General features: G+C 42.0%; 1 protein-coding gene across 4 annotated transcripts in view; it reads left to right on the plus strand.

Annotated features, from left to right (window-relative positions):
- The window catches only part of RNF144B (ring finger protein 144B), a 1,090,613-nt gene that overhangs the window by 360,384 nt on the left and 712,556 nt on the right, over positions 1–17,673 (plus strand). The gene's annotated exons all lie outside the window — the stretch shown is intronic.

The raw sequence follows: 17,673 nt of genomic DNA on the forward strand, positions 1-17,673 counted from the left end.
TTATCTTCAGCCTGTGAGGCTGTCTTGGTCTCATAAATGGCCTTTTTGGACTTAATTAATCCTCTTAGTTTTCTGTTTAGTTTAATTAGAGCACTCCTATCATTGTGGGATGTGCTCCTCCTGATTTTAGCCATGACTTTTTTCTTTTGTTATATACCCTGTTAAGGTTAGGATTCCACCAGTGTAGTTTGTTTTTAGAGTTTGTTTTGGACTTACTTCTTTTAGGTACAGCAGCCTGTATACAGAAATTTACTGGGTTGTGCAGGGTCTTTGTGAACGATTCCACATAGGTTGCTGTGAACTCTGGGTTGGGAGGGGCATTGAATTTTGACAAACTGTTGCTTAATAGGAATAGGATGTAGTTTGCTTTGGAATAGTTCCTAATTGTTACATGGTTTGCTGGGGTTACTGAGTTGATTTTTCTTTTGAAAGAGACTGCTTTGTGGTCCAGTCTCACCAGGGATGACATAACACTTGAGGGGGAAGGGGCAGCGTTCTCCCATATTGGTAAGTACCAGATCCAGTATATTTGAACCTCTGGCAATGTGCACACTATCTGCTCAGTGGTATTTGTGTTAATAAAATCCGGGAATCTTTGTGCCTGCGAGTATGAGGCAGTGTAAGTTTCCCAGTAGGTGCCCCATGAGCAGGGCTTTTGGTTTAATGGCGAGTGTCTCCAGAAGTTATAGGTATGAGCTACAGGAATCTAAGGGTGCAGAGGGTGACCTACAGCTTGCTAGAATATGATATGGGGTGTGTGTCTGTGGTGATTTGCACATGGATGAATTCCAGGACATCATCCTGTTTAATCAACATAGATGTATGCTTGTTGCTAATACAGATTGAGACTTCTCCACATTTTGTCCCTGTGTGTGCAGCTGATGCTCTCAATGAGTGGAAAGCACTGAAGCCTGTTGTTGAAAGTGTCTACCTGCACAATGTATTCTTGACTGTAATCAAGACTGGCCAGTACAGATGTTCCACTGAAAGCTTCCTTGAACATTTGAAATGTCTGTTCACATGCTGGAATCCAGACAATCTCATCTGGTCTGTTTTTGTTTGTAAGGTCTGTAAGGGGTGTAACTATCATGCTGTAGTGGAGGTCCAACTTCCCATACTATCCCAGTGTGTCTAAGAATGCCCTCGCCTGTTTCTAAGTAGTAGACACAGGCTGTGTACTCCTATTTTGAACCTTGGCTTGTTAATCCTTATCACCACCCACTCTGTGACCCAAAAGATACTTCTGTCATTCCCACCTGACATTTCTTGACCTTAATAGTCACCCAAGCACCTCAAGACATGTTGAACATATTCTGACCATTACAAGCTCTAGATGGCGATGTTATACAGGAAAGCAAGGACATAGTCCCCTGCTCCAGCTAGGATGCGGTCTACAAGCTTCTGGAAGGTTGCTATGGCAGTCTTCATTCCAAAATGTACTCTTAAGTTTGTTTAACTCTAATAGGTAACAAGTGCTGACTTGTCCCTAGCTGCAAGTTTAGTGGTCAGGTACTTAGCCCCACTTAGCTTCTTTAAAGCTTCATCTGTCTTAGCATGCTAACATCTGCCTGTGCATGACTGTTCAGATGTTCTTCGTGTTTCACTGTTGCAGTCATTACATTTGGGTAATCTGCTGGCAGGTTGCCCTCAGTCGGCCTGAATAACAAAGTCTTGGGTCCTGCATCGGTGGCTGTCTCCTCTTCCATGACGTCAGGTCGTCAGGGGTATAAAACATGCAGCCAATGCCATTTTATTCAGTCTTTCTTACAGCGCGGTGCCCGAAGCAGAAGCAGTTCGCAAGTGCCGGTCAGCCGACTCCTGAAATTTTCATACTCGAGTTTCAGAACCGAAGTCTTCAAACTAAAGCTAAGTACCCCGTTGGGGAAACTTTTTCTTGCTCCTTACCGATGTCAGTAAAAGTTAATAATGCATTACTTGTGGGAAGCAAATACCTCATAAGGATTTTCATTTGTACTGTATTCCTTGCCTAGGCCCTGATCACAACATGCCTTGCTGTCAGTTTTGTGCTAGATTTAATCAACGCACTATTAAGCGTCAGTATTTTTTTGCTTCTAAATATTTTGGTTCAAGATTTAACTATCCTGAAATGTCGTCGGTTAGAAGTCCGACTACCGGAGTTCACAAAAAATGCAAGGAAAAAGACAGAGACAGACCGTTGAGGTACAAAACCGACGACAAAACTTATTCTAAGCCAGTCGCCGGTACTCAGTGAGGCGCTTTCGCAGCCCCTGATACCCGCTACTTTTGAGTCGAAGGCCTCTACCGAGACCCATTCGGAGTCCAGTATGCAGCGAGATTTTCAGAATATTGAACCCATGGATGTCTCTCCCTTGGATTTGTCCGGAGCCGCTGAGCAGGCACCGGCTTCTGAGGGTGTTTTCAGGCCTCAACATTTTTAAATTAAACCGACGCCAGCAACAAAAACAACGTCAAAAACAACTTCTATGTCTAAAAAACCGATGCATGAGCCATGTGCTCAGGCTCCTATGCCTAAAAATCAGGTGATCAAAATGGCTGAGGATTTAATTACCTTGATCAGCTAAGAGGCCTAGGCAAGGCACTGATTATGAATCTTCAGATCAGGTTTCCATTTCTTCTGATTTCTCTTCTGATCAGGAATTTTATTTTCCTCCCCATTAGGATTCTGATGCAGAGGAATCCATCCCATCTGCATCTCCTACTGAGGATTACTCTTTTGGAGGGACTTTGCATACTTTAAGGGAACATTTTCACTGGGAGAGTCAGGACTTCTCTGAATCAAAAAAGAGGCTTAGGGATTTCCTTCTTCTTCCGCAGCATAGGCTTTTGGCAATATCTCCTGTATTAGACGACGTTGATGATGTGTTCTCTGAATCAAGCATGGCTCCTGATGCCCTGCCTCTGGTTCCTAGTAAGCCAGGCAGATATTACAGGGTTCCTGACTCCCACAAATTTCTTTTCAAAAATCCTGCTGCTGATTCTGAAACTATTTATCAGGGTCCCAGTGGTGTTAAGGCTTCTACAGCCAAAAATCCTACCCCTTCTGACAGAGATTCCAGGGCGCTGGATAGATGGGGTAAGAAGGTTTATACGTCTGCAACCTTGGCAATCAGGGCTTTAAACTGCCAGTTTCATATGCTTAAATATCAACAGCATGTTATGGGCTTAAAGAAACAGAAAATGATGTTGATTTCTGATTGTGTGGAAAATAAAAGTTACAGGATTTACTGCATTCAGCAGAACAGGTTGGAAAGCATACTTTGCAATGTGGTTCTGATTCCTTGGAGGCCTGTTGTAGGGCCGCCATTACTGTATCTGTGATTAGAAGGCATGCCTGGCTCAAGGAGCAAAATCTGCCTGATCATGTTGAAGCTAAATTGTTGGATGCCCCTTTGCAGCATGATACTTTGTTTGGTAATAAGGCAGAAGAGGTTTTAAAGAAAATGGAAGACAAAGCTAAATCCATGCAAACTAAAAGATTTCTTGCAAGTACAGCCACCCAGGTTCAGTAGGCACTGGCCTACTAAAAATTGGTCCTTCCCTCTGTCCAACAGAGCCACTCAGGGCAAACCCAAGCGCTCAAAAGGCTCCAGATATCAATCACAAGGTTTTTACAGGTCAAAGCAATGGGGTGCCTCCACCTCCAAATCTGGAGGAAACAAAGCACAACCCTACAGTAAGCAGTCTCAATGACTTTCCAGTACCATCTCCAAGCACTTATCTTTTGACAGCCCCCTTGGGGGGAAACTGGCACTTCATGCTCAAAATTGGCAGTTAATTACCCAGGATAAATGGGTATTAAACATAGTATCCCAGGGGTACAGATTTTATTTCCATACTTTGCCAGTTCCAAACAGATGGCCAGATCTGCCATCAAACCAGTGGGCAGAGGCCCAGAAACAAGTCATGTCCCTCATGGATATGGAGGCTATTCAACTGGTACCAGAAAAGGAAAAAGGACAAGGTTTTTATTCAAGACTTTTCTTGGTACACAGAAAAGACAGTTCATGGCGTCCAATACTGGACTTATCGATTCTGAACACATTCCTGGACATTCAAAAATTTAAAGTGCTGACTTTACAACAGCTACTGCCTATGCTAGGCAAAAATGCTTGGTTAGTAACTCTAGACTTAAGAGGCATACCTGCATATATCAATAAGGGAATCATGCAGAAGATACCTCTGTTTCAAAGCAGGTTTTTTGCATTACCAATTCTCCGCACTGCCCTTTGGCTTATCTACTGCACCCAGGGTCTTTACAAAGTGCTTGGCACCAGTAATTGCATTCTGCAGACAAACATTCAGATTTATCCTTATCTGGATGATTGTCTCATTCAAGCAGAGGACAAGGATACTCTTCTTCAACATCTGGCATTTGTAAAAAGGCTTCTAGCATGCCCTAGGGTACACCATAAACAAAAAGAAATCACAACTGGTACCCTCTCAAATAATTACATTCCTGGGTGCAAGCTTGAATACAACTGCCCAGATGGCTTACCTCACGACAGACAAACAAACGCAACTGACAACATACTTCAAACAAATGGCAACAAAAATCCAGTTATCTGCAAGACAAATTCTGCAGGCTTTGGGGTTCATGGCATCCTGCATTCTACTAATTCCATATGCGAGACTGCATATGAGGAAACTTCAATGGTACCTAAAAAGTTTATGGAGTCAACATTGTCACAGCCTGGAAACAATGATTCCTCTCACTCCCTGCCAACAACAGGAGTTTCTTTGGTGGGCAGAGACATGTCACCAAAACAAGGGACTGTCATTCACTCTACCCCCTGCCACCCAGACCCTAACTACAGATGCATCAGACTATGCTTGGGGGGCCCACCTGGCAGGGAGATGCATTCAGAGCAAATTGAGCCCAAACCAAATGCATCTGCATATCAACAAGAAAGAAATGCTAGCTGTTCAGAATGCTCTGACAGCCTTCAAAGACTTAATTCATCCAGGACAACTACTGATAAAGATGGACAACACCACAGTTATGTGGTGCATAAACAAGCAGGGAGGTACACATTCCTACCCCCTTTGCAAACTAGCTATGGCCTTGTGGAACACAGCCTTGAATTACCAAATACATCTTCAAGCTCAATTCCTGCCAGGAAAGCAAAATACTTCATCTACTGTCTCAGCAGAACTGTCAAATTCTGCACACTCAGCTCCAAACTCTGAATCTCGCAGCATTGCTAATCAACTAATTATACAAACCACACCTCTCAGTAAATCTGTGATGGATGTCATTTTGGAAGCCAGAAGGCCAAGTACCAGAAAATCTTATACTGATAAGTGGAAGAGATTCTGTGCTTGGAACCAGGCACAAGGAATGGACACAGCAAAGCCCAATATTCCTCAGATTTTACAATACTTAACTGAGATGCTTGACAAGGGCCTATCCTTTTCTTCAATAAAAATCCATGCTTCTTCCATCTTGGCTCATTACAACACAGAGCCTCTCCTCTTTTCTCATCTATTGCGTAAGCAGTGTCTTAGATGGGCCAAAAACTTAAGGCATCCCAGGAGAGCACCAACTCCTGCATGGGACCTCAATTTTGTGCTGGAAAAACTCACCCTGCCTCCTTTTGAACCAGCAGCTACTGCGGATGTAAAACTTCTATCTTGGAAAACAGCTTTTCTTTTGGCAGTCACTTCAGCAAGAAGGGTTTCAGAACTACAGGCTCTCATGGCAGTGGAGCCTTTCATTATATTTACCTGGACAGGGTGGCCCTCAGGACCAGTCCTTCTTTTATGCCTAAGGTGGTATCCAGTGTGGCTCTTAACCAGACCATTCACCTGCCAACTTTCTACCCAAATCCACAGAACAAGGGGGAGTGGATTCTGCATTCACTGGATGTACACAGGCAACTAAGATTCTACTTAAACAGGACCAAATCTCCAAGAAAGTCTGAGCAACTACTGGTAGCATTTGCTGCAGGATCATAGGCGAAGGCTATATCAAAGCAGACTATTTCTAAGTGGATAAGCCACTGCATTCGTTTCTGCTATTTGCACCATGGTAAACCTGTGCCCAAGGGGATCAGATCACATTCCACCAGGGCTGCCTCTACTTCAGCAGCTTTTCTCAGAGGGGTCCCAACCAAAGACATTCTAGAAGCTGCTACTTGGAGCTCTGTTCATACCTTCACAAAGCATTATCAATTACCTCTCTTCTCGAAATCCAGGGCAGGCTTTGCCACTACAGTCCTGCAGGGCCTTATAGCCACTCCTAATGCTGTTTAGTTCCATCCTTCCATCCATAGTTTTGGGATTCTACCCAAATGTAATGACTGCAACAGTGAAACACGAAGAACTTAGTACAGTTGTGTACACTTACCATAAATGTAGATGTTCGAGTGTATTCACTGTTGCAGTCTGTGTTACCCACCCGCCATCCCCCATTCTATACCTTTTCTTTCCTTCACTGTACTCAAAAGCCTTTGTAGTGTATTTGCTTTTAGTCGAAGGTAAAGTTTGTTTCTAAAAGTGCATTCATATATTTACTGTTTATTTACATATATATATCTGCTTCCCATTTGGGGAGCACCTGACATCTGGGGCAAGAAAAACTGAATAAAATGGTGTCGGCTGCATGTTTTATACCCCCTGATGACCTGACGTCATGGAAGAGGAGACAGCCACCGATGCAGGACCCAATACTTTGTTATTCAGGCCGACTGAGGGCAACCTGCCAGCAGATTACCCAAATGTAATTACTGCATCTGTGAATACACTCGAACATCTACATTTATGGTAAGTGTACACACCTGTACTTTGTCTGTAGTCTACACAGACCTAGGAGGTGCCATCCTTTTTGGCACCAGAACCACTACTGAGACCTAGTGAGTGTTAGTTTCCTAGATTAGTCCCTGTTCCAGCATGTTCTGTAGTTCCTCTCTCATGGTTTAGCCTACCTTTTTCAGCCAGCTTCAGTGGGCTTGTTTGATGGGCCACTGGGGTCTTGTGCCAACCTGGTGCTGCACCTGGTGGATATACCCCAGCTTACCAGTCAACATATCTCCAGATTCCTGTAGTACCGCTCAGATCATTTGAATCTAGGTAGGAGATAGCGTATGGAAGAGGATTACCTCTGCTGCTGAGGTACAACTCCCACCACCACCATGCTCTATTACAAGTGGCCTCTCTGGTTCTGCAGTTACTGAATACCAGGGCATTTCTCTCTTGGTAGACCTTTATCATGTTAACATGGTGTAGTTCACACTTCTACCTCCTGCCTTGTAATGCTTCTGTCTGTTTCACTCATGTTTTTCACAGTGGTGAAGGGACCCTTCCAGACTACCTGCAGCTTGTTGAGTCTAGCATAAATAAGAATCATCATCTGCTGCCAGGTAGAATGCTGTCAACTTCTGGCTTTCCTGTCAAAAGACTTTTTGCTGCTATTTTGCTTGTGTCAGGTGCTCGTTGGATCATCCAGTTGAGCTCCCTAATCCTAGTTCTAAAATTCAGGAGGTACCCACAACAGACTCCTTGTAGGAAGCACACTCGCCCAATGATTCCCCCCAACTCATTATGAATTAAATCCTGGACTCCTTCACTGTATAACCATACAACTCAAAGGGTGAAAAATCTGTGGATTCCTCCGGTATCTTCCGGTATGCAAAGAGAAAATGAAGCAGGTAGTTGTCCCACTCCCTCTTGAATTGGATACCCTCGACATTCATCAGTGCGGAATATAACCTCTCCAGCAGACCATTGATCTATGGGTGGTAAGGAGTAGTCTTCTGACATACAATTAGCACATCTATCTGTCAGTATTTCTCTAGGAAAAGTAACTCTGCTGAAAATATGTGGCAAAGTGCCTGCTATCTTCACTGCTTCAATGGCAAATAGAGCCATCACGTCTGGGTATCTAGTGGCATAATTCGCCACCAGCAGGAGATGCATTTTACCTCTTGAACTTGGGGTTCTAAGAGATCCCTCAGCTACCTTCTGATATGGTTCGTCAGTAACAGGCAGAGATATAAAAGCAGCCTTGGCTTTGTCTCCAGTTTTGCAAGCCTTCTGGAATTGTTCACAGTTCCTGCAATACACTGCTACATCCTTTGCAGTACCAGGCCAATAAAAGTTTTTTCATAAGCCATCTTTTACTATGGATTATGCCCATATGGCCTGCAAAAGAAATAACATAGGCCATGGCCAGAAGTGTTTTTTGTAAGCCCCAGATAGTACCATCTGTTGTATTACTTCGTAGTTTAGCCCTCCTTCGCAGGTCATTCCCAGTATAACAATCTGTCGTCTCAGTATATGGACTTCCCATACCTTCGAGTTTCGGGAACTTCCTTGGCTACCTCTTTCAAATTCTGTAAAGAACGGTTTGAAAGCTGAACATTTTCTTGATAACCCTGCCAAGCTCCCTTTCCAAAGGAAAAATGGTAACTTCTGGCAGTGTTGTTTTGGATTCTGGCTGACTTTTACCATCTACCTCTTCCCCTTGAAGTTACCTTTCCAAAGAAAGCTCAATACATTTCAGTTGCTGTGGCTTAGTTCTCTATTTGCTGCTATGGACTAGGTCACCCACTGAAGTAACCACACCACTAGCCCTGTGTGTAGGTGTGGGCCCAGGTTGCTTCTCCCACCTACCGTCTTCCCAACATTTACCTCTATGTCTGTCTTTAACAGCTATGCACATATGATACTGATTGTGCTAGACTGTCAAGAGGAGAAGGTTAACACCTGCACTACACCTCAAGCAACACATAGCCCTTCTAAACCCACACCGCCAACACCCACACATAGCAATATTAAATCCACATATGCGGAGGCCCTTAACTGTAACTTGCCCAAGCAACAAGGACCTCCGAAGCTGAAATGCAAACATACACCAATCACAACCAAAGTGTCACATAGCTCACAACACCAGTGTGCCACCCAGCAACAGCCCCTAAGGCGAGACAACGTATCTAATACTTTAGTCATAGGTGACTCTATAGTCAGGCACACTGATGTCCCACTCACCAGGGTTGACAAGGAGAAAATTACAGTCAGCTGCCTGTCTGGTACCAGGATCCACCACATAACGCATGCACTCAAGTCACTCCACAACAAGTACAAAGATGACACTCTCATTGTCCATGTTGGAGTGAATGACTTGAGACGTACCTCCCTGGACTACATGAAAAGAGACATGGAAGAGCTCTCAGATCATATGGGCCAGGCAGGTATGACCCTCGCCCTGAGTAGCATCCTACCTTCACCCAGAATGATACCATAATATAAGGACAAAATGATTGACTTCAACAATTGGCTAAGCTTCTGCTGTCATTCAAAGGGGAATCCAGTATCTGTCTGCCTGGGACGACATGATTGACAGACCACGGTGCTTTGCCAGAGATGGTCTGCACCTGTCGCCCCTGGGATTCAGGTTACGGGCTAAGGCTCTTGCCACCCCTATAGTGCCTTTTTTAGGCAAAGTTCAAAGGACAAAACCACCACTGTAACAGGTACAAGCATGCAAATTCTGAAGGGAATGCTACTCACTGCTAGAAGTCTAAATCTCAGAATGCACTCTCTCGAGGCATTCCTAAAAATAGAGAACATCGATATCTGTGCAGTAACTGAGACCTGGTTCAAGGCTCCAGAGAGCACCCCTGCAATACCAGGCTACAACTCTTATCACACTTTTCGGCCACCAAACCAGGACCGAAAGACTAAAGGTGGAGGAGTATCAATATTCACCAAGGATATTCACACCACCAGGCTAGTTGCCTAACACAATGCGTCTGAAATTCTCCAGGTGCAACTAACACTAGGTAAGACTGCAATCCAAATTGTAGCTTGCTACAGATCTCCCACCATGCCCCAAGATTCTCACTACACCTTTCTAAACATACTGGAAAATATTAAGATACAACCAAACACCCTAATACTGGGTGATTTCAACTAACCTGCCATTAACTGGGAAAACCACAGATGTACCAACACCTGTCCACAACGGTTCTTGGAATTCATAAATTCAACGCCCTGGATCAACTAATCCATAGTCCCACCAGGGGCTCCAATATCCTAGACCTAGTCATTACCAACATGGGAAATCGATGCTCCACACATATGGTCACCCCCTCATTGGTCAGGTCTGACCATAAGCTAATCATCCATAACATCCACATCTCCCCCCCCCCCCCCCCCCCCAGTAAGGAAACCTCTATAAAAAACTTCTCCAAAGCCAACTTCATGCTACTCAAGTCAGAAGTGGCCAACTTTATGACACCCATGCAGACGGGAACTGAAAGTTTGACTGTTGAATCCTACACTAAGGCACTGTACAAGCACATCCCAAATAGAACCAAGATGCTCTCCTCCAAAAAAAGGAAGTCAGTCTGGTGGTCCCCTGCCATAAACAAACTTTACAACAAAAGGAAGAAACTGTTGCAGAAAAGAGGAAAATCCCAGGATGCAAAAAACTCCCTTACCAGCCTCAGTAAGAAGCTGAGATCCCTCATAAAATCCTCCAAAGCTAGTTATGAAAATAAAATTGCCAAAGATTCCAAAGACAACCACAAGGCATTCTATAACTATGTCAAGAATCTAATTGGCAATGCTCAGATCTGCTCTGAGCTACAACAGAATGTCATTAAATATACTGATCCCAAGGATATTGCCAATATCCTGGCATATCAATTCAGTGCCAACTTCATCCCCCTCTCACCCCCTAAATGGCCCATCTCAATACCGGTAGATTGCCAAATTCTAGTAATAATGGCCACACGAGTAAAAAAAAGCACTCTCCAAAGCTACGAATACAACATCCATGGGACCACATGACATCCCGGGCTATGTATTATATGAACTACAAAATGAACTGGCACCTCACCTAAGTATCATGTTTAATCATAGCCTCACCTCAGGCTTCACTCCCACTGAGTGGAGCACAGCTACAGTTATCCCACTCCACAAGGGGGGATCCACCTTGGATCCCGGGAACTACCACCCCATCAGTCTGACAAGCCTGATCTGCAGTGCCATGGAACGTATTATCATGGAACTTATAAACAAAGACATTGACAACTTCAAACACTGGACCCCACCCAGTTTGGGTTCGTAAAGGGCTGATCTTGTCTCCTGAACCTGATTGACTTCTTCGAATCAGTCTCCAGAGTCGTGGACGAGGGTAAGGTGGTCCACACAGACTGTCTGGACCTCGCCAAGGCCTTTGACACCATCCCCCACTCTGGAATCATAGATAGGCTTACTAAGCTGGGCATTGATCCCTACGTCACTTGATGGGTTGCCAACTGGCTTACTGACAGAACTCACACTGTAAAAGTAGCCAACTCCAAATCCAGCTCCAGACAAGTGACAAGTGGAGTACCTCAGGGTTCAGTCCTGGGACTGCTCTTGTTTGGCATCTTTTTCTCTGAAGTACAGGCCAACACTAAGGGACTCTGGCTAACAATATTCACAGATGACTGCAAACTGGGAGCCATTATTGAATCCTCAAATTATGTGGATACTCTACAAAAGGTCCTTACAGAAACAGATGCTTGGTGCCAGAGCCATGGGCTCAAGCTCAGTGCCAAGAAATATATAGTTATCCCCTTTGGGAAAAAAACATGTGCCCATGAATTACCACATATGTGGCAGTACACTAAACACTGAAAGTGTGATAAAAGACGTAGGGACACAGGTGGACAGTGGTCTCACCTTCGATAACCACATCGTCACAACAGTCAGTAAATCCTTTTATGTGGCACACCTCATCACTAAGGGCTTTTCATCCAGATAAAAGGAGGGCATTGCCCCACTGTACTCATCCCTCATTAGACCCATTATAGAATACAACGCCCCGTTTGGTATGTACCTCTCAAGACATCTGCAACAACTGGAAAGGCCGCAGAAATACCTCACTAAAATAATCACAGGCCTAAAGCAGATGCTCTATGCTGACCACCTTAAAAAACTCCAGCTATACTCTTTCGCATATCGTCTACTCGGAGGCAATCTCTGCTTAACATACAAGGCCATGTCAAACCCAGAGCTGTTGGACATGCTACACATAAAGAAATCCCAATCACTCAGAGCCACACACTCCAGAGATCTAAACCTTGTCATCACAATAAACACAACATGCTGGAGGGATAGGTTCCTGACCCAGAGACTCCTCAGACTCTTGAATAGATTCACCATACATGTCAAGCAGAGTGCCTCTGTGGCCCTCTTCAAAAGGAACCTTGACGATTGGATGAGAGAAAGGAAATTCATCCCGGGGATCATGTCAGTCTCCCTGCTAGACAGGAGTCCAGGGAAGTAAATAGTGTGGGACGAAATAGCCAGGGAATTGTTATAGCTAGGTTTGTATAGGCCCTAGGGATGATAGACTAGTACCAAATTATGAACCTATACTGCATTGAGTCATCCTCTGTTAAGACATCATCAGGGATATACTGAGACTCAGACACCTGCTTGCTCTCTTGCCCCCTTTCCACAACATGTAATCTCTAACAAAAGGACAGGCCCTTACTGAAATGGATTGCCCAGGCCCATGTATGATTTGCTCATTTCTAAACACTGCAAGCTTAACTATGGTTTTGTCTGAAGCTGTGTCCCTCTTTGCAATGGCTTCTTTTCCCTCTACCAGTATAGTATACAAACGTTCGTGATATTTAGGTATAGCTGTTGTCTTTAGATAATCCACCACTCTTGTAGTACTCATCCTGCTTGCTGACTTCTGACATCTTTGTTCTCCACACTGCCTCAGTGGACTGTAAGACTACACATGCTCCTTATGGTTGCATCGCAAACATCTAACTTCAAAACCTGCATATGTGCCAGAACCTATGGCTTCTTCCTTTTTCAGTGTATCCTTTTTCCATAGCTTAGGCTGCACCCCCAATGGGTTCACTTATGCCTATTTGCAGCATTGGGTATTCCCCTTCTACATAATAGAAGTCTGCTAACTAGATAGCGGTCCATCTTCCTCTCCATCTCCATAATAGTGTTATGCTCCTGATCTGCCAACCAAATCCTCATGTCCTCTGCCTGAGTACAGAGGGCTTGTTTCATTACCAGCAGATCCACAAGCATTTCAAATGTACAACCACTCATCCATATATGAAATTAAGTTCTGATTTCTGCAATATATTCACTTGCACTGTTATCTGCCTTTCTCCAAAGCTCTCTAAATATTTTTCTGTACATTTCAGGAGTCCGTCTATGAGCAAAGGGGTTGAAAATCTCACCCATTACTCTTGTTCACCTTGATGCTGATTACATACCCTTTCAGATGCTTTCAAATGCCCAAATAAAACAATCAAAATCATCCACCTCTTTCAGTTCGGAAAATATTTTGGACTGACATGGGCACTTATGGCCCAGATATCCCTCTCCCCATGACTCGTATTGTCTCTGGCGAAGGACAGTCATCTTTGACTTATACTGTTATTATTTTTATTTTTCTTCTGCCTCCAACCCTTGCATTCTCTTGGCCGCTGTGAGTTCCATACGTTTCAAATGTAGTGCCACTGTCAGTAACTCAATTTAAATCATCTTGAAATGGAACAGATTGCCCCTTGTGTGCAGTCTGCACACCCACACTATGTGCTAGGCCATCTTCAAGCTGTATTACAGTTGCACTCAAAACTACCACCACTTCTCCCTCTGATACATGGGCATGCTGGGTTCCTTTTACTTTGCTATACTTTTGTCAGTGTGGCACTGACATTTTAGTGCAGTTGTCAGAACTCCTTTATACCTGTTCCTACACTAAACTATCTAAAAAAATAAAATAACCGTTGTTTAAAACTACACCTTTGTATATTTTATCTTGATGCACATGCCTTTGGTAGCAGGCTAAGTAAGTTTAATTCCAATATCCTACCACTACATCCATATGTGGAGGATGAGGTTGGCACTGGAAGGGCTTGAATCCTACCTCTGCCAGTCACACAGATGACACCTCTGCCACCAATATGTAATGGTCTACCTGCACTGATGTGGATGAATACCACCTCTGCCGCCAGTATGTAATGGGGGTATCTGCATCAGTGTTTGTGAATCCCACCTCTGCCATCAAAATGCAGTGGTTCAGACTTTCACAGGAAGGGTCTGAATTCCAAAGCTACCCACCAGTGTGACAGTTGAGCAATTGTCATCAGATTTAAAGGATCAGGCTGTTGGTGGTGGGATTCAAACCCTTCCAATGCCAACCTGGTTCTCCAGATTTTGGTGGCAGTGGCTCATCATCCATATTGGTCGGCAAAGATTCAACCCCCTTGGTGCCAGCCTGATCCTTCACACTTATATTCCTTTGTCAGGACCACACCAGTACATCATCTGTGATAACAATACCTTCATGGCATTTAAGCAAATTACTCATCTCATGTTGAAATATTTCTGGTGATGAAGTTATGCTAAATAGTAGTCTTTTAGAGCCTTCCCATTGGAGAAATGAAGATTGTTAGAGTTTAACTATCTTTTTCTGGGAGCATTTGCAAACATTCACTTGAAGCTTCTGAGGTAAAGAACGCTTATGCATCTAACAACTTAGGGGTGGTATTTTTTATCGTTGATAGAATAAACCATTCTTGAATGATTGCATCATTAAGCTTTTTCACATTAATGCTTATCTGAACATTGCCATTCTTTTTAGTAATGGAGACCATTGGTGCACAGCATTTAGTGTATTCAGTCATGCTTTCAATCACACCATGTGCTTGCATTCGAGTTCAGCCTCTACTTTGGACAGTGTACGACATGGCACTCCCAAGACATATGGTATGGTATCTTGCTTTAGTTTTATCTTTACTGGTTTGCTGTTAAGATCAACTTTTCCAAGCATGCCAGGGATTCACCACATTTCCCATGCCACAGCTCTACTGAACAGTTTATATATGGACCATCCAGCACATAAACCCAGAACTCATACTTTTACCCTTTCCAGTCAATACAGATAGAAAATGACTAGTGCATATGAGTTTGCCTGCAAAGCTATGTATTTTTGTGTCTGCTTGATGAAAATGTAGATGGTTTAGGATATTTCTACAGGTAACACGTGGTACCACAGTAGTATCCCCCTCCCATATCCATCTTAAAACTTACTGTGATTACACATGTGGGGAGTTTCACTTGCCACTCATTCCTGAACTGAGGAAAAACTATTTCTGAGCATTTTACTCTATTACGAAACACCAGAAAACAAGCGAAATGACACTATAAGAGCCGACAACTTAAAATAACAAAACGTATTTAATGAAAGTTAGCGCTTTCAGCGAAGATAATACTCCGCCTTCTTCAGACAAACAAGAGTAATTAATCCCAAAAACATTTATAAATGTTTAGTAGCAATCAAATAACCAATCAAGTAAAAGTGCATTTGAGCTACCGTTTTCCATAGCAACCTTAAAGAGGTGTGTTAATTAAATAACACAATAAAAAACTAACAGTCCAATTAAAACTTATGACAATACATTCCCACTAAGACAACTGATAAACATACAGACCAATAAAAATGATTTATATAAGTCACTACCAAATTGATTAAATTAATCAGATGTGTCAAAAGGGAAATAGTAAAGAATGTTATAGTTCAAATAAAATATATAAAATTCATTGAATAATACATCATATGAAAATTGAATTCCCAGGTTAACATAAAAAGCTTCAGCATATCAAATATATTACAGTAATAAAAAATTATTACTATGATGTTACTGATTATCATAAATATGAATCAAATCTAATAGATGCTTATTATCTATTTATACAGAGGCACCTCGAAACACATTTAATAATTAAACTAGAATTGATGTTAATAAGCATAAATGAACATAAATATAATAAATATTTGTCATCTTTGTAAAGAAAGCCACCTCAACACACATTTGATAGATAAACTATCGTTAATACCCGGAAAAATGTGTGCCCTAGTTCTTATCTGCCACATAAGTTCATCTATCTCTAATTGTAACTGCCAAGCTCCACCCCGGATGTCAACTTCCCTGTATTGTAGAATTACAAATTTGAACTCATGTCCATCATGCTCAACACAATGCTTAGCCAAAGCATTGTTGACATCTTTTTTAGTAATAGCATATTGATGCTCATAAATTCTTTGTTTTAATCTACGTTCAGTTTTTCCAATATAGAAGTGTTACAGAGGTTACACAATGCGGCATATGTGACGCTCTTAGTCTCACAATTATAATGACTGGTAACCGTATATATTTTGTTATTAATAGAAAATTGGTTACCCACCTTGATATGCTTGCATTGAGCACAAAAGCCACATTTAAACATACCAGGGACTCTGTTAATACTTGACTTCTTTCTCTTTTCTAACATCCATGGAGCTTGGCAGTTACAGTTGGAGATAGATGAACTTATGTGGCAGATAAGAACTAGGGCACACATTTTTCCGGGTATTAACGATAGTTTATCTATCAAATGTGTGTTGAGGTGGCTTTCTTTACAAAGATGACAAGTATTTATTATATTTATGTTCATTTATGCTTATTAACATCAATTCTAGTTTAATTATTAAATGTGTTTCGAGGTGCCTCTGTATAAATAGATAATAAGCATCTATTAAATTTGATTCATATTTATGATAATCAGTAACATAATAGTAATAATTTTTTATTCCTGTAATATATTTGATATGCTGAAGCTTTTTATGTTAACCTGGGAATTCAATTTTCTTATGATGTATTATTCAATTAATTTTATATATTTTATTTGAACTATAACATTCTTTACTATTTCCCTTTTGACATATCTGATTAATTTAATCAATTTGGTAGTGACTTATATAAATCATTTTTATTGGTCTGTATATTTATCAGTTGTCTTAGTGGGAATGTATTGTCATAAGTTTTAATCGGACGGTTAGTTTTTTATTGTGTTATTTAATTAACACATCTCTTTAAGGTTGTTATGGAAAACGGTAGCTCAAATGCACTTTTACTTGATTGGTTATTTGATTGCTACTAAACATTTATAAATGTTTTTGGGATTAATTACTCTTGTTTGTCTGAAGAAGGCGGAGTATTATCTTCGCTGAAAGCGCTAACTTTCATTAAATACGTTTTGTTATTTTAAGTTGTCGGCTCTTATAGTGTCATTTCGCTTGTTTTCTGGTGTTTCGTTTTGTGGTTTACCTAGTTTGTGGAAGTCATTTTACTCTATTAGCCATTCCTAAATTATTTTAGTTTTACAAACAGCAAAATTACCCATCTTCTTACATTCCTAGGCTTTCTGCCTTGTGCAGCTCACTGATCGTCCTCAACAGGAAAATACTTAACACTTTGTTTATTGGCCAAACTCAGTTTTCTCTGTGACTCATGCACGTGCTACTTTGGTTTGTATGGCAGTTGATTCAGAAGATTAAAGTTATGTGCTGTTATCCATTTGTTCCTGTGTTCGAGGTTTGATTCCCTCAGCCTTCATTTGCTTGCTGTGTAATTCTGCGCAAGTCACTTCATCAGACAGTGCTCCAAAACTGATGGATCAGGATACCTGACTAGCAAATGCATTTTTGTATCATATTTCTGCTTAAATTTGCCATTTACCCTGCATTTATCTCACATGCATTTTTCCATAACTATGTTAGCACTGTGTTAATTTACTAGCTCATTCTTTTAGTACTTTGTATAGCTTTTTTCCAGATTTAAATTCACTTCCAGCTGTAACTTTTGAGAGCCTTCAACA

The sequence above is a fragment of the Protopterus annectens genome, chromosome 3.part0 (genome assembly GCF_019279795.1).
Source record: "Protopterus annectens isolate FY-2018-M chromosome 3.part0, PAN1.0, whole genome shotgun sequence".
In the NCBI taxonomy this organism is placed as follows: Eukaryota; Metazoa; Chordata; order Ceratodontiformes; family Protopteridae; genus Protopterus; species Protopterus annectens.